This window comes from Bos indicus, chromosome 25, assembly GCF_029378745.1.
Source record: "Bos indicus isolate NIAB-ARS_2022 breed Sahiwal x Tharparkar chromosome 25, NIAB-ARS_B.indTharparkar_mat_pri_1.0, whole genome shotgun sequence".
In the NCBI taxonomy this organism is placed as follows: Eukaryota; Metazoa; Chordata; class Mammalia; order Artiodactyla; family Bovidae; genus Bos; species Bos indicus.
This window is the reverse complement of record NC_091784.1, coordinates 35,341,121-35,358,829: the sequence shown is the minus strand read 5'-3', so window position 1 is coordinate 35,358,829 and position 17,709 is coordinate 35,341,121. Positions and strand designations below refer to the sequence as shown.

The window sequence follows — 17,709 nt, the reverse complement described above, 5'->3', positions numbered from 1 at the left end:
GGGGTGGAGGACCTCGGATGGTACTGGGTCCCCGGCTTGGGTGACCGGGTGCAGCCATTTGCTGTGATGGAGAATATGGAGGACAAACTCGGCTGTGTTAAGGGCTTGTCAGGGTCAAACAGGCAGCTGTGAGGTCTCGAGCCATGACCCTGACCCTGACCCTGACTTGTTAAGATGCTTGGGGACACTGACACTGCGTCTCCTTGGAGACAGGGCAACACATGGGAAGTCTTTTCTCTACCCGTTCGGCTGTGAGACCCTGAATGAGTCTGTTTCTATCTCTGGACCCTTGCTTCCGCCACTGGACAATGAGGGGCTGGACTCAAAGACCCCACAAGTCTTGTCCCGCTCTGGAAGTCTAGGTTATACTAGCAATGTAGGTATAAGCCAAGCCTTCAGCCCACTTCCTCCCTGCATCTGTAGCCAGTGGCCAGAGCCACACCAGCTCCGCCCAGAGCTCAGCCTGGGGCCATCCCAGCACTGAGTCGGTCCCGCGGGTAGGCCAGATGCCCGGCCAGCCAAACCCATGTGCAGATTGAGTCATGGGGGGAGGCGGATCATCCTCCCTTCTGCCAGCCAGGAAGTGGTTAAAAGGCCTGAGCTCTGACTTCCAAGCCTCACAGCTGAGTCCCTGGGCCTGCCTCCTTCCCTCAGACCCCAGCCTGGGTCCCCTGAGCAGGCCTGGCTGAGCACAGGATGGAACAGTCTGGCGGCTGGTACCTGCAAGTCCAGCCCTGCTGGTAGACATTAATTGATGGGGCAACAGCCCATCTGTCCTGCAGGGTCCAGCCTGCTGACAGGCACAGAGGTCTCTGAGTTAATGAGCTCATCACTCACCCCGGAGCTCAGAGGGGTAGATGCTGAGGGCGGGAGTGACCAGCCCAGGTCGGGGGAGAGGGAACAGTGGGCCACGCATGCGTCTGAGGAGACTGCGTCCTGCCCTGGAGAACCTGGCTTGAGGCCGGGAAACAGGGCTGTGCCCTTTGGGAACTCATGAGCTGAGTGACCTTGATCATGTAGCTTAAACTCTGTGCCTTGGTTTCCTTGCTAATCACACAAGTCACAAGTATTAGTTGCTCAGTCGTGCCCAACTCTTTGCGACCTCATGGACTGCAGCCCACCAGGCTCCTCTGTTCATGGGATTTTCCAGGCAAGGACACTGGAGTCGGTTACCATTTCCTTCTCCAGGGGATCTTCCCAACCCAGGGATCGAAACTGGGTCTCCTCCACTGCAGGCAGATTCTTTACCATCTGAGCTACGAGGGAAGCCCCTCCTTGCTGATGAACTAATAACAGCACCCTCCTTGTAGGGCTGTGGTAAAGGACTGATGTGTGTGGAACGCTAGCACAGCGCCTGGCATGCCACGAATGCCTCATAAGCAGTGGCGCTTGTCAGGGGTGACCGTCCTCTTCCGGATGTGGAGGGGGCCAGGAGCCCCTGGACATCCAGATGTCCAGAAGGCTGAGCTATGACTGAGGGCTGGGGACTGAGACCCAAGGGTGAGCAAGGTTGCTGACTATTGGGGGAGAAGAGGGCAGAGGCCAGAGCCCAGGGCAAGGATGACCTGGGCCATCATCTCCCCACTGCCACTCCGCCACTGGCCTCAGCAAACATCTCCCATCTCACATGCAGTGTCTCAGTCCCCAGCCCACACGGCACCACCCCAGGGACCCCTTTTGCTCCTGTAGCTTAGAAACTTCTCTCCCCCAGCAGGCAGCATCACTCCCCGGGGGGCTCCTTCTCCCCACCCCGCTGCTGGCCAGAGACCGAGCTCCCCAGTGATGATGGGAGGATGCAGGGCTTTCGAACCCTCAAAGGTACAGGTTCCTACAGCTTCCCGTAAACTCTCGACTCATGGTCACACACAATTCAACCACCTTCTTGCCACTGAGGTCCTTCTGTTGTCTCCCACTGTCTCGGGAACAAGCAGCATTCGGTTTGGGATCAGAAGATTAGAGCTCAGAGTTCTGCTTCTACCAGTTCTCCCTGGGCGATCAGGGAATGTTACCAAATGTCCCCGAGCCTGAGCTTTCTCATCCATAAAATGGAGACAATAGTCCCAACCTCGGGACTTCCCTAGCAGTCCAGTGTTTAAGACTCTGCTCTTCCAATGCAGGAAACATGGGTTTGATCCCTGGTCGGGGAACTAAGATTCCACATGCTGCGTGGAGTGGCGAAAAAAAGAAAAAAAAATTCCCCCCCTCATAGGGTGGTGGGATCATTCATTCTTTCAGTGACAAGCTTGTTCTGAAGACAGATCCTGATTACCCCCGTCCCCACCCTGTCCCATGCCAAGGGAGCAAAAAAGAGACCAGGGTGGGTCTGTCTTTGCCTGCGATGGTCAGGGAAGGCTTCCCAAGAGCAAAGGTGTTTGAAGTGGTCCTGTGAAGGATGAGTCTAAGGAAGGGGGTGGTCCAAGCAGGGGCAGGGTGGGTGTGTGGCACAGGCTGAAGGCTCAGGGATAGTGGGGTCCGGGGGCCTGGGATTAAGAGGGTCAGGATGGAGTGGGGTGTGTGATGGCGACCAGTCTGCCCATGAAGGTGGGGACTGCAAACCCAGGGTTAGCCCTTCCAGAGAAAAAGCCCAGTGTGGAGCAAGGTCAGGGAGTGGGAGGGACTTGCTTCCTGAGTTTCCTGGAGGAAAAAAAACAAGTCCTTTGTAACTGTCACAAAGGTGATGGAACTGATAAACACACAAGAAACCAGGCACTTAGCTTGTGAAACTAAGTCTGGGTCTTTGTAGAAATGAGTGTGTAACAACAATGGTTTTTGTCAAGATATTTGATGAATCTGGCAAAGAAAATCCATCTCCAGTACGTCCGAGGAATCTAGGTGCGCCCCTTCCCCACCCCAGTCCCTGCCCTGAAGCCAGGCTGCACACGTGATGCTGGTGAGTGTCCCCAGAGTGCCCGGTGGAGGGGTTCTCCAGCCAACCCCTCCCTTCCCTGTGGGGACCCTTCTCCAGACCTCCAGGAGGTGTGTGCAGGAGGCAGAGGTAATCAGGCCAGAACAAACTTCCCTGTGTTCCCTCCCTGCCCCAGGGGGTGGGGCTGGGGTTATGGGAGATAGCCTCTCAGGCCTAAGGGCAGGTCACTTATTCATGTCACAGCTACTCTGAGAGTCTGAGGCTCACCAGAGGGGATGCAGGGGGAGAGGCATGGTGAAGAAGCAAGATAACTGCTGGGGCAGGGGACAGGCGGCAGAGACATCAACTGAGCTAGAGCGTGTTCACGGAGGAGCATAGCTGGGAGGTCTTCCTGGAGGAGGAATCATGAAACATAAGTAGGAGCTAGTGGACATAGAAGGGGAGGAAGGATGTCTTGGGCAGAGTGTGGGGCGTGTGGGAAGAAGGCTTGGAGAGAAAAAGGGAAGAACCCTGGCTTGTTCACAGTGGGCCAGGAGGGGCCGCAGGAGCCAGGAATACCCTGCAGGCCACAGGGAGTCCATGAAGGCTGTTGGGCTGGGGAGGTCACGGTCAGCTCTGCATTTCAGAAAGATCTCTCTGGCTGCCTGGAGCCTTCAATGTTGGTGGCTTCCGCCCTGGAGAAAGGTCTGACTCTCAGGGACAGCTCGGTCCGCATTAACCAAGATGGATCAGCGAGTGACAGAAGAGCCAGCCTGGGTTCAAATCACTCACTATGGGCCCTAAGGCGACTTGACCTCATTTGGCTCAGTTTCCTCATTTGTAAAATGGGGTGAATCCAAGCACCCCCTGCCATGAGAGGTGAGGGAATGAACATACGCCCAGTGTGGCAGTGCCCAGGACCGCAGGAAGTTCCATGTAGAAGTATTTAGTGTCTGTACTACCCATCAGTTCAGTTCAGTCACTCAGTTATGTCCGACTCTGCGACCCCATGGACTGCAGCACGCCAGTCTTCCCCGTCCACCACCAACTCCCAGAGCGTGCTCAAACTCGTGCCCGTTGAGTTGGTGATATACTACCCACAAACAACACCAGCTCGTCTAAACCACTACAGGCATGAGTTAATCAGGAAGACGTACAGTAGAAATCAGAGGTTGATGCATTTGATAATGCATCAGATCAGTGTCCGCTTGTGAAGACTAGCAGATTGCCACCCACACGGACCAGTAGGGACCAGCGTTCACAGGGAAAAAGACGCTGTGGGGCGAGGCCGGGGAGGACGGCTGGAAGCGAGAGGGTTAGCCGAGCGAGCTTCCTCCCAGCCTCCTTGGAGTCTCTCTTGGGAGGCGCTGGCACCGCTGTTTGTTACCCAACCCTCGAGAAGACGCTGCAGGGGGCAGGGAGAGAGCTGAAAGCCTTCTCAATTATTCAACAGTCGAGCTTCCTGCTGCTCCTGTTGGAGCCAGGGGAAGGCTGGCTAGAGCCCCTGGGCTGGGTCTGGCTGGCTTGGGGGGAGGGCTGGTTGTCGGAGGGACAGCAGCCCTCACGTCCCACTCCTGCCCGCCCGCCCTGCTCCAGCGCTGTCTGCGGGGTGGGGCGGAGGGGGCAGCTGCGCCTGGCAGGCAGGCTTGGAGCTGTCTCCTGCCCTGCAGACTCAGACTGTGCTGTGGAAGGGAGGCAGCGGGTTGGCGAAGTTCCCAGAGCCAAGGTGGGGTGTCCGAGGGAAGCCAGGGAGGAAGGGCATGCCTGCTGTCTGCAGGAGAGGGCCGGGCAGCTTAGCTGGCACCTGTGTCCTGGGCAACCTGTCCAGCCCCCCTGCATCTCAGACACATGGGGCTCTGAGCCACCCAAGAACATGCTGGCCAACTGCTCCCTGTGCCTGGAGTGCTCTTCCCCTTCTGGTTCATCCTACAGGACTCTGCTCAGGCATCACCTCTGTGAAGCCCTCCCAGACTTCCACTGGGAGATGCGCCTCTGTGGTCCTCCCAGAGCCTCACCCTGTGGTCCCCACCCTCAATATTTACCTTGCGCTGTTGTGACTATGTGCCCCCTGACCGTGAGGGCTGTCTAAGGGCAGGGACTGGGTTGTGTCCATCTTTGCACCCCTATTGCTCAGCACAGAGCTTGGCACAAAGCAGCCATCTGTGAGCATTTGTTGAAACCCAGCCTGTGTTTGTACTGATGGGGAGCTCACTACTTGCGTTTTTTTTGTATGTTTGTTTTTTACCACCTCCATCTCTGGGGACCTGGGTGGCAAAGTTTCCTGGTTACCACTCTCATTATGCCCAGACTTTATATGTGTTGATATTTGCAAAGGCCACATGGTCACATACTTGGTAAGCCCTGGAGTCCAGCTCTGTCATTCAATGGATAGGAAGGCCCTGCCTGGCACTAGGCTCCTGCCCATCAGCCCTGGGCCCTGTCTTTGTTCCTGTTGCCTCTGATTTGAGTTCCTAGAGCAGAGGGCCTGGATGGCAGGTCCCCAGGGACAAAGAGGCCTCAGCTGTCTGCTCCCTACAGAGTGATCCACAGTAAAAGCAAGACAGCCTAAATGAGACCAGTGCAGATCACTGCAACCCAGGACAGGCCACAGAGGAACCAGGAGTTCAGATTAGATGCTTGCTCCTTGGAAGAAAAGTTATGACCAACCTAGACAGCATATTAAAAAGCAAAGACATTACTTTGCTGATAAAGATCTGTGTAGTCAAAGCTATGGTTTTTTCACTAGTCGTGCATGGATGTGGGAGCTGGACCATAAAGAAGGCTGAGCACCAAAGAATTGATGCTTTTGAACTGTGGTGTTGGAGAAGGCTCTTGAGCATCCCTTGGACTGCAAGGAGATCCAACCAGTCCATCCTAAAGGAAATCAGTCCTGAATATTCATTGAAAGGACTGATGCTGAAACTGAAACTCCAATACTTTGGCCATCTGATGTGAAGAACTGACTCATTTGAAAAGACCCTGATGCTGGACAAGATTGAAGGCAGGAGGAGAAGGGGACGACAGAGGATGAGATGGTTGGATGGCACCACCGACTCAGTGGACATGAATTTGAGCAAACTCCAGGAGATAGTCAAGGACAGGGAAGCTTGGCATGCTGCAGTCCATGGGGTTGCAAAGAGTGGGCCACAACTAAGCGACTGAACAACAACAACGTAGGGAACCCACAGACCAATGCAGACCAACGCAGAGCAGACAGAACTCACGATACTGGCCACTGAAAACAATACAGACCAGGTCAATCCAGGAAGCAGTCTACAGACCAGTGCTGGAATCAGACAAGCAAGCTGTGTTTTAGTCTCCCCTCCCCTGTGTTTCAGTGGAACAAAGGAATCCCTGCCCCCACCCAGCCCACTCTATTTCTTTTCACGGCCCTCAGTGGCCTTCAGAGAACTGTAGACTTCTAGACAGGGAACAGACAGCCACAGATTCCCTGTGGCTGCCTGAGCTCGAATGGAGATTTGGGGTTGCAGGGAGGAGACTGAGAAAAGAACCTTATCATGGCTGAGCTGTCGCTGATGGCCTGGGCTGCCAGGGAAGTGGTGACCTCTGTGTCCTGGGGAGGGTCCAAGCCAGATGGCCTTGGGGTGGTGTCCTAGAGAGAGCCACCTAAGGTGTCAGGACACCGTGCTCTCCGAAGACTCTCCCAAGCTGGCCTCTAGGGCTGCAAGTGAGAGTAGCTCAGTCGTGTCTGACTCTTTGAAACCCTATGGACTAGACAGTCCGTGGAACTCTCCAGGCCAGAATACTGGAGTGGGTAGCTGTTCCCTTTTCCAGGGGATCTTTCCAACCCAGGGAGCGAAGCCAGGTCTCCTGCACTGCAGGTGGCTTCTTTACCAGCTGACCCATCAGGGGAGGCCTGGAGTAAAACCAGAGGTGCCCCGAGTTGTCATCAGCTTCATTATTTCCTTTACCCGCTTCTTCTCCCCACAAAGGTCAGACCCGCCCTGGTTCACACCTGAGGGCTGGGTTAAGGAAAGGGGAGATGGGCTAGAAGCTGTATGACCAGATCTCTTTCCCTTTTCAGGCTTCAGTTTCTCCATCTGGACTAAGCACTGGGGCCTGGATACTAGTGGGGCCAGGGCAGGGCTGGGCTCTGAATTCTCGGCAGCCCAACACTTGGAGGAGTCCAAGCTGGGTGACGATGTACCCCACGCCCCTGTTGGAGCTATCAGCAGGAAGGGTGTGTGCTGGACAGACAGAAAAGCCCCTTCCACCCACTGGGGAGGGTGCAGCAGGGAGACAGTGCAGCTGCCTCTGCTGCCCACACAATCTCATTATGGAAAATTCCCTCTATTGACTCAGCTTTAATCAGGCAGGCTGCCCTGGGCATCCCCCCCAGGTTTCTGCTGGGCCGGGTGAGATCAAAGAGAGAGTCGGGCTGGGGGCTGGAGCCTCGTCTGCCATTCCCATCGATCCAGATGCGCCTCTCGTTGCTAGGCAACTGCCTCCAGTCTCTTCTGGTCCTTCCTTCCCCAGGGGCTGCAGGATTGGGCAGTAAAGGGGGAGAGAGACCCCACATTCATTCTCTAAGTCTTCCCTTACCAAGCTCGAGATCTCTGTCATCAAGCCCGGAGCTTTCCTCATGCCCTGAAGGACCCCTCATCCCGGGAGCTTGACTCTCCCACCAAAATGGACCTCCTTTCTCCTCTCACATTTGTATTCATCTCCAGAATACTTGAAACCCACACCTCCTATGCCCCCCTGCAAGCACATCAGGAAGCTAGGCCAGGGATTCACCAGAGAGGAGAAGGGACCCTCTGGAGTAGCGGGGGATGGGGGGAGTCAGTGAAAAAGTCCAGATGAAGCTGCAGGCTACCATCTTCCAGCCCAGCATCGGACTAGATGTGGGAGCCATTTAATGTTGAAAGAAAGGCTCTGAAGACAAATTCACACTTTCAGTTTTGAGTGGGTTGCCTTTTTTTTTTTTCTTTCTCCAAAACGTAGGATGCATTTCATAGTAGTTTTTTCTTTTTTGTTTCAAGTGCTATAATTTAAAACTGTAAGTTGTGTTTTAAAACAGGTATAAAAATGTACTGTGGGTTTTGGGGGCTGTCACTGACTAAATAATGCAAATCGGATCATTTTATCACAGTTTAATATTTTGCATCGTTGATAAACCCTATACTGCTTCATCTTTCCCTTTTTAAAAAACCGAATGTGTGCACGTCATCCCCACAGTTGTTAGGTGGTGACCTACTTATATCACGGCTTATTTAGGATTTTAAGGTCTCTCCCCACTCTGAGGTCTTTGCAGCCCTTGGGGATGGAAAGTACTCACTCTTGCCTCTGGTACTTGATCGGACTTTTTGTTTTGTTTAAATGCAACTATGGGAAAGGAAGAGGTGATGCAGTTCCCAGCATGAAGACCCAGGGCTCAGGTGTCCAAGGACTGTCCCCGTGAGCCGCCGGCAGAGGCAGCACCTGGGCAGCCGTCCTGCCCCTGCCTGCTGCCTGCTCCCCCAGCTCCACAGGGCACCGACAACTCCGCCCCACGCCCCTGCCCAGACCCAGTCACATGCTTCAACTCTGAGAGGCACTGCTTTCCAGGGTCCTTGACAAATGGTAGCCAATTAATGTCAATTAATCTGATTAGCCTAAATAGTTAATTAAGCAGTTAATTAACAACATCATTGACAATAACCTATGGCTCTCAAGGGATGGTGGGTGGGAGGCAGGGATGGCAGGGGGGTGTGGGGGGCCCTCCTTGCTCTAGGAAAGGACAAGCCCCATAAGTTCACAGGGAAAATGGGGGTCACTCTGGCAGCTGCGGCCTCTCCGAGTCCCCACCTGGCTCTGCCTTGGGCCCCAGAATCTTCATCAGGGGATTCGACCCCACCCTGGCCACAACACCTTCCCCGGCCCCTGGCCAGATCTGAATGAGTCTGATTCTACGAGAGGCTGAATCTCAGCACAGCAGAGGAGGCAGAAAGGCATCCTGTCCGGGAAATGGTTCCACCCCAAAGTCCAAGCAAGGAGTTCCCCCTCTGCTGCCACGCCCGGCCCCACCCCAGTCCGTACACCTCAGAGTTTATAACCCCCACCAGGGCCCTGGACTCGCCCAAGCTGCGGAGCAGTCTTGGAGCGGAATTGCCCATTCTACAGATGAGAAAACTGAGCCCCTCCCACGTGCCAGGCCCTGTGCTTGCTCTGGGCACCTGTGATGAGGAACTGCACAGGATCGCTGCCCTCAAAGGGCTCCTCATTTGGGACGTCACAGAACAGCGCAGCCTCTTTGCTGGGTGACGCTGGTGACATCAACAACCTCTCTGTGCTTCAGTAGCCTAGGCTGTGACCTGACTCTGTTGTAAGACGTTGCAAGGACTAAATGAGTTAGGACGTGTGAAACTCTTGCGACGGTGTCTGGCACATGCGAGATACCAAATGGGTGCCCCCGATGGTTACCGAGGGAGGCAGCCAGGAGGACAGAGTATAAAAGGTGGGGTGAGAAAGAGGTGGCACCTGGGGGCTTGGAACAAGGCGTGGCGCAAAAGACACGGGAGCGGAGACTGAAGGTCAAGGAGGTAAAGAAAGCGGGAAGAGCATGCAGGCAAAGGAAAGAGCATCTGCAAAGCAAAGAGGCCCCGATTCTCGCTGCTAGCGTGGGTAGTCCCCGGGGAGCCCCTTCGCTGACCACCTGGCAGTATCTCAACATGGTTAATCGGCTCTACTCCAGTGTAAAATGAAACGTTAACAAAAAAATTCAGACCCCGCCCAGGCCCTACAATCAGGCTCTACATGGGCGGGTCCCAGGAACCTGCTGTTTGTGGACTGTTCTGGAAATACCGAGGCCGGGACTCTGAACCTGGAGACCGTGGCTGCCGTGGTTCTGGGTGTCCCAGCTGCGGCAGGGGAGGTCCCAGGCCACGTGATCTGTGTCCTGAAAGCTTACCGCCGGCCCCCGTCCACTCCATCTGTCCAGTCCTGCCTGCCCTTCAGAGATGACCTTCCTGAAACTGCTCTGGCCATGTGCTTACCTGCGGGAAACCTCCCTTGGTTTCTCTGCTGCCTGCAGGAGAAAGCCCAGACTCCGCAGCCTGGCATTAAGGCCCCTCATGAGGCCTCCCTCTCCCGCCTGATCCCACGTTCCTTAGCCTCTCCAGCCACCCTCTTCCCCAAGTGCCCGGGACTCTTCCCACCTCCAGGCTGTTCTTTCTGTCAGAAATGCCCTTCCCCTTTCTTCCCCATGGCAGACCTGTCCTCCTCCTCTGGGGACCATCTGTGAAGCTGGCTCCAACATCAACCAGGTGGGCCACCCTGCCCTCAATGCCAGTGCCCCAGCAGCTCTCTGGATGGTCCCACATAACCTGTATTCCATCCTCAAATAGTCACCAGCTCTTGGGCCTGACTCCCCACTAGACTGAGGGTTGCTCCTGCTTTTCTCCAGTACTGAGCACGGGGCTTGGAGATGACAATGATAACTGAGTGTTTTAATTCAGAGGAGCTGCTGAGCTCATGTTTGATGAATGAATGAATGACTGTCCCTACTTTCTGATGTATGAGGAGCAGAGGACAGAGGAAGAGAGAATTCGGGAGGCAGGGAAGAGAGGTGTTCTGGGGTCAATGAGGGATGGGTCATAAGAACAAGGAAGCATAAGAGAGACTCTGCCAGGCAGGGAGCAGGGACAGGGCTGCCTGTAGGCGAGACCTGGTGCAAGTCCCAGCTTCCGCTCCATCCCAGTCTGGCCACCCACTGGGAGAAGAGGTGGCTGGGCCCCTCTGCCCGGCCTGAAGCCCACCTCCCCAGCCTGCTTCTTCGGTGCTGACAGCTGTGTCAGCCACTTCCCCCCGCCCCCCACTCCAACTCCAACCATGCCCAGACCCCTACCCCCTGGTAAGCCTGGCCTAGATCCACCCCTGTCAAACCTCCTGGGGCACATCCCCCACACCCGCCCCACTGCAGCTGTGCCCCCTGACCCTAGCCTCCTACCCTTGGTCTTTCTCTCCATCATCCTCCTGCCCAAGGCAGCCAGATCGGGCTTCCTTAAGTGCGGGTCTGATCATGACACTGCTTCAAAGCCTTCCCTGACTCCCATCCCTTTCCAAACCAACGCTCAGCACGAAGCGGTTTTCAAGGTCCTTCAAGACCAGACCTGGCTGGCCACACCCCTGGGGCTGCCCTCTAGCTTCAGGCATCCCATGGCTAAGTTAGATCATCGACTGTCCTCTTAGTTCACTGGGACTTCTCATCCCCGGGCCGTGGCCCCCACTGTTATAAGGAGTGCCTTACCTTTACTTTCTCTGTCTAGCATCTTTTCTGTCTCTCTCCAAAGCCCGACTTGAAGGTCTCTCTCCCTAGCACCTCCTCTGGCTGTCCACATCTCTGTGGACATCTTAGTCCCCAGCAGAAACTCAACGGCCATCCCTCAGTTCCCTCACGCCTCCCACTCCTACTAGCGTGGGAGCTCCTCAAGGTGAGGGCGGGTGTCTGCTTCACGGCTATGTCCCCGCTGTTCATACGATGCCGGGAAAATAGGAGGCACTCGGTGGATGCTAACGGTGTGGTCTCACTCAAGTGACCGCCACCTCTGGGCAGTGCACTGGGTCTTGTCCCTCCTTGGGTGCCTTGGCACTCACCACCCGAATCGCTTGTCAGCGTGCCCCTGGTGTTATTGTGCCCATTTCACGGGGAAGGGAAACAGACCTGACTGTGGAGGTGAGCATCTAGATGCGATCAGAGCCCAGGAGATTGGCAGTCGCCTGATTCCCAGTTCTGAGCTCCTTCTTCTAAGGTCTGAGTGGGTCCAGGTTCTCACCCCGCCCAGGGGGATGTAGGGCTGTCTCCTGCTCCACCTCCCCCGGCAGCCTTGGCCCTCCCCCGCCATGGTCCCTGGCAGAGGGAGGCAGGCCCCCCCCTCCCCGCCCCAGTCCCCAGCTGACCCTGGCACGGGCCCCAGCGTCATCCTCCCCAAGGGAAACCCATGACCAGCAGACCCCCAAGGTGTGCCCCACCCAAGAGCGTAGGAGGAGAGCAAGTCCCTCCCCACCCCTGCAGCTCTCCCTGGCTCCCTGTGAAGCTCTCCACCAGTGCCCAGTGTTCATCTGGCCTCGAAAAGTAGGCTTTTTGCAGAATCTTTAAAGATATCAGAAAATTCTCACTATAGAGTGAAAAACAGCACGCCCACTTAGCTCAACAGGGTGTTCCCAGTTATTTAACACCGTGTATCTATGATCACACGGACAAAGTCCTGGTAGGAAGGACCCGTTTGTTCAAGGTGGGACCACACGCGCCCTTTCTCTCCTTGGTTTTTCTATCTCCTGAGTCTAACCCAATGAGGATGTACCATTCTTAACATCAGAAGAATTCAACAAAACTTACTTGTCTCCATCCTAGGGAGTTTGGGGGGATGGGGGTGGGGATAGGGCTCAGTCCTAGGAGAGATCTCAGAGCCACAGGCCATTCTGGATGCTAGAAACAGGCAGGCTGAGGGCACCCCCCTCCCACCCCACCCCACCCCAGCTCAGCTCAGTAAGCTGCTTGGGCCTCAGGGTCCGATTCCCTGGGCTCAGGTCCCCCTCCAGTCCTCCCAGGCCCCGGCAGGATGCTCCAGCTGGCACAGCAGCCTCTGCAGTGGGCAGGAGGCCAGGGCGGGGGCGGCAGGATGCTGAGGCCAGGCTGACTGCTGGGGAAGCAGCGACGCAGACGGATGGGCGGGCGGCTTTTGGCTATAAGCGAGGAGACCCTGGGGGTTGGGGGGCTGCTCTGGAGCCCGGGCGCATGTGGCCACTGAGGTCTCTCTCCTGGGCACAAGGGGCAGCCGGGGCCTGCCTGGCTCGCTTGCCCAGGCCCCCTGAGAACCCTGTCCTGGATGACACAGAGTCAAGAGAGCTGAAGCCCTCCTGTTCTCATGACCCAGAAGAACCCAGCAGTGTCAGCGGGCCCGAGACCCCAGTGAAGACCTCGGCTGGGCCAGGCTGGGGTCTGTAACTGTCGGTAACAGTCCCTCCCCATCACGGGCTCCTCCTGTGCTCTCACTCCGCCCCCTCCCTTCTCTAACCCCCTCCTCCTCTCTGATCTCACTCCCCTCTACTGAGCCCCGCTCCCCTCTTCTAACTCCTCTCCACTCATGGTTACCCTCCTTTCTCTGAGTACCACCTCCCTGTGCCTCCTCCCCCTTCCCGAGCCTCCATGACCCACGGTGTTGCCTGCCTTCAGCTGGGGCCCTCTTCCTTTCTCTCCTCAATCCCTTTCCCCTCTCACTGAGCCCAGATGTTGGAATTGAGAAGGAACTCCCCCATGTCTTGCCCGGTTGCTCCTCCCCCAACACAGCCTGAACCAGAACCAGTGGCCCTACCGACCCACTCCCCTGGCAGGGCTCTGCCTCCTTTCTTTAGAGCGTCAGCTGCAAAGTCTCTTCCTCTCCCCAATATTCTAAAAATAAGCCTCCACCACTGTACCCGGGCTGCTCCCCTGGATGTAGGACTCATGTATATGTGTTCTGTTGGGGGAGGTTCCTGGGATTTCCTGAACAACTCAGGAAGGAGTGTGGAGAGCATCTTTAGTGTCCCTGCAGGTCACCTCAAATCTTGGGCCAGGAGGGCTTCATCCTGGCTCAGCCACAGAACCACGATCTCCCGATGAACCACTGGGCCTCTTCCAGCCACATTTTCCTCTTCTGAATTAAGACCCCAGGTTTGTAATTTGGAGGGATGTGGGTGCGTGGGCCAAGTCGCTTCAGTTACGTCCAACTCTTTGAGACCCTATGGACCATAGCCTGCCAGGCTCCTCTGTCCATGAGATTCTCCAGGCAAGAATACTGGAGTGGGGTGTCATGCCCTCCTCCAGGGGATCTTCCCGACCCAGGGATCAAACCCACTTCTCTTACGTCTCTTGCATTGGCAGGCAGGTTCTTTACCATTAGTGCTACCTGGGAAGATCCTAGGAGGGGAATGGGTGAATTTTAAATCTCAGTTCCAATGAATAAACCTAACCTTCATACACTGGGGGTGGATTCTACTTCTGCTGATGGAACCATAGGGTTCCCGACACACAGATTTATGGAGCAGAGAGATCTTAAAATCTTAGTGCTGGTAGGGCCTTCAGCAGGGGGCCGGAGTGGGGTGTCATCTGGTCAAACCCTTTTATTTTATGGTTGAGGACATTGAGGCCCGGAGACAGGAAGGAACCTGTTCAAGCTCACACAAGCAGCCAGGGTCAGAGATGGGCCCAGAAAGAAGATCCTTGAACTTCATCACATGCCCCCCTCCCCCGCCCCCCATCCACCTCCTGCCAAGCCCCAGTGCCCTGGCTGATCCTCACGCAGGAGAGCTTGGGAATGGAGGACAAAGTGGCGTTGTGGGAGCCACCTGGGCCCCTGAGGCCATAGCCTGGGATTGCGCCAAGACCTCGCTCCGTGACCTTGGGAACATCACGTCACCTTCAGGTCTCGTCTTGCTCCTCTGTGAAAGGGAGATGGTGGCAGCTTTGGCACCCGGTTATGTGAGCATGGAATGAGATAATGCGTGAGAAGTGACAGGCCCGTGGCAGGGGCTCAGACTGTGTGTAGGAGTTAAGGAAGGCGGTATGGGGGGGCTCTCCCCCATCACCTCAGAGGCACCCTGGCTGGCTGCTGGGACAGGAGGAGCTACAATTCTGCCCCACTGGCAGCAAGAAGAAGGCAAAGGAAAAGCTGGTAGGGGAGGCTGACCCCAGCAATGCTGGCAGTTGCTCTGGACCATGGCCTCATCACAGTGGTGAGGGCTGACCACCCAGAGAGGAACAGGCGGCCACAGGCTTGCCGAGGTCAGCAAGAGGCTGGCAGGCAGAAAAGGTGAGAGTGGGTGGGGCAGTGAGCAGATGGGCCTGCCAGACCCAGGCTCCCTCTCTGGCAGGTGTCAGGGTGGCAGGGGTAGGTTGTGGTGGGGGCACCCAGTTGGACAATTCAAAGCGTGTTCCACCTCCAAATATCCCAGCGACCTCGGGGGAGTCAGTTCCTCACTGCATCACACCTCCTCACCCATATGCCTCAGGCTTCTCACCTGGAAAGCTGGCATCATGAATCAAGAAACTGACATTTAGCTGGGTCTTGATATCAAGGGGCCAGGACAGGATATCAGCTCCACTCCTGTCCCAGGGAAGACAGCTTGGGTGGCTTCATGACCTTGCGAAAGTCATTCAAGTCTCATTTCTCAGTTGTGAAATGGGGACATTGATGGCTTCCTTGTTAAGTTTTCATGAGGATGAGCTGAGTTAACTGTAGCCTATATGGCGCCTGATACGAGACCATCAGCCAGTGTCCACCCACTCTGGGAAAAGGAAGATATGCTTCAAACAATACTGAAAACTTTTCCCTCTTTGCGTAGCTTCTCCTTAAAAATTCTTACTTGCATTTGATTTGCTGAAACTTGCCCAGCATTGCACAGCTTAAAACTAGTTTCCTATCCAATAAATAGTTGAATTATTTCTTTGACCGCCAAAGTAGATACTGTTAATGCTATACCTGTTTTACAAATTGGGAAACAGGCTCAGAAAGGTTAAGTGGTTTACCTGAAGTCACACAGCTTAGATGTGAACCCATGTCTCTCACACTTCAAAGTCCATGACTTTCTACCCACTCAGCTCTACCTTTTAAAATCCAAACCACTCTTTATTCGCTCTTCAAGAATTCCTCCTCCATCGCTCACAGGAGAGTGGGATGGGGCATAAAGTTAGGGAACCGAAAAGCTGATGTTGTGTGGGAGCAATTTCTGAGCCAGCTTGGTCCTATTTCTGGCTGGGGAAGGATCTGACACCTGCTGGGACCATGACCTTAAGATGTTCCCTCTACAGAGAAATTCTCCAAACCCTGCTCAGGTCTCCATCGAAGAACCTGCCTTTTCTCTTGTCATGGGACAAAAGGTCAACCCAGGCCCCTTGAGGCCAGAAGTGGATGAGTGAGTGAGGTCTTTGGAGAGTGAGAAGTTATGGTTGGGATAGAGCACAGACACTGGAGTACCAGGTCAGACCTGGGGTGCCCTTCTTTTGCTCCCCTTCAAACCCATCCCCACAATGGACCTGCCGCCAGGAGCAGGAACTGCAGGAGGCTTCACACTGTCCAGGCAGGAGCTCTGGCAGGGAGGGTGAGGAGGAGGCAAGAAGGAGCTTGCGTCTCTTCTCTCTCTCTCTCTTTTTAAACCAAGAATTTGTTCTGGGGTTGGTCGGACTCACTGTGAGCCCCAGAAACCCTCCCTGGGCACCCAGAGAGACCACAGAGAACCCCCCTCCCAAACTCCTAATGGTTATTATCTCTTCTGTGTCCTTCATTTTCTCCCCAGTGAGAGAGTAAATGCCATCCTGTGTGAGACCCAGTTCTTGTTGCCAGCTTCTGCCTCCCCAGGGGCATTTGGGCAGCTGGGAAAGGGGCCAGACTGTCCCTGATGCTGCCACCCTGTGCTGGACAGAAGCCCAGCATTCAGGTGGGGGCCTGCTCCCTTCATCCCTCCCAGTGACCAGCATCTCCACAGGGTCTCTTCACTGGTCTTTCCCTTCCCTAGGGAGCAGGTCCTTCTTCTCAATTGCGAGAGGGCAATTAGACTGCAGTCGGGTGCCTCTCTAGCATCCTTATGGACCAGGCCGTGGTCATTTAAGCTCAGTGGAGTCCTGCCCGTGACCCGGCAGGGTTCTCACTTTCTTCATCCCTCTCAGTGAAATGAACAACGTTCCTCATCTCTGTTCCCCAGGTGCCTCGCACCCCCCGACCAAACACACAGACAGTCCCCCACCCGCTACCGTCCGCTCTGGGTTCCGTGGACTCTGGGCCCTGGCCCAGCTGGAGAGGCCCAAGATCCAACCCAGCCCCAACCCCTCTGGGAAATGCCCCCGCCCCAGCCGGGGCTCTCACCTTCCTGCTGACTGCTGAGCTCCGCCGGGTGCTGGAGCCAGGCCCTCTGGTCCCGCTTGTCTGGGTGGCCTCCGGGCCGCCTCCTCGGCTCGGCTCGGCTCGGCAGGGTAGCTCCGCGGCCCCCGCGGCCCCGCGCCCTCCGTCTCCCCGCGGGCGCCGCCGCCGATTGCTGAAATGCTGGACAGCGCACCACCATGGAGGCGGCCTCCCAGCCCGCCGCTTGCCGGCCAGAGCGGCCCAGCACCTACAGCGCCCTCCACAGTCCTGGAGGCCGCCCGCCTCCGAGGGAAGAGACTGGGCGTCTGTCGTGGAGGAGGGGGGATTGGGGGAAAGAATTTCCACTGCAGTGACCAGTTCCACGACTTAGGGGTCGGAGGCGGGGCAAGAGATCCCTCTGGGATGCCCCCTTTCATCGTGCATCCTGGTGGCCTGACCGAGGCCAGGCGGGGCGGTGGGAGACATCCCAAAGGAGGGAGGTTTTTGAGAATGGGATCTCTGGACCTTCCCTGGTGCTGCGTTGGCTGTCTGGAGTCCTGAGTTCAAGTCCCCCTTTGGTTACTCTCTTCGTGACTTTGGAAGCCTGTTATCCTACAGCTTCCGCCTGAGTTTCCTTGGCTGGACAGTGAGCCGGCTGAGTGGAGGGAACTCAGGGGTGGGACGGGCTCTGCAAGGAGCATTGGAAGTACGGGAGTTCTGTCGTGGGAGGAGGCCCAGAAGGACAAAGTTTTTGCTTGGAGCCACGAGCAGTGACCCTGTGCTGTCTTCGGAGGCAGGGCTGAAATCCCAGAGCAGGTCGCAGGCTGGGGAGGGACAGCGCGAGGCAAGGGAGGCACTTGGGGTGCAGATTATAAGAAGGCCCTTTGTGGGACTTCTCTGCTGGTCCAGTGGTTAAGAATCCGCCTGGCAGTGTGGGGGACCGGGGTTTGATCCCTGGCCAGGGAACTAAGATCCCACATGCCCTGGGGCAACAAAGCCCGTGTGCTGCACCTAGAGGCCTGTGGGCCACAGTGGAAGATTGTCACACTG

General features: G+C 56.0%; 1 protein-coding gene across 1 annotated transcript in view; it reads right to left on the bottom strand.

Moving 5' to 3' along the window:
- SRRM3 (serine/arginine repetitive matrix 3) overlaps window positions 1-16,857 on the bottom strand; it is a 53,880-nt gene extending 37,023 nt beyond the window's left edge. Inside the window, 1 exon segment of the mRNA XM_070780075.1 lies at window positions 16,684-16,857. The gene's annotated coding sequence lies outside the window, so the exon portion shown is untranslated.
- Window positions 16,858-17,709: the final 852 nt, after the last annotated feature.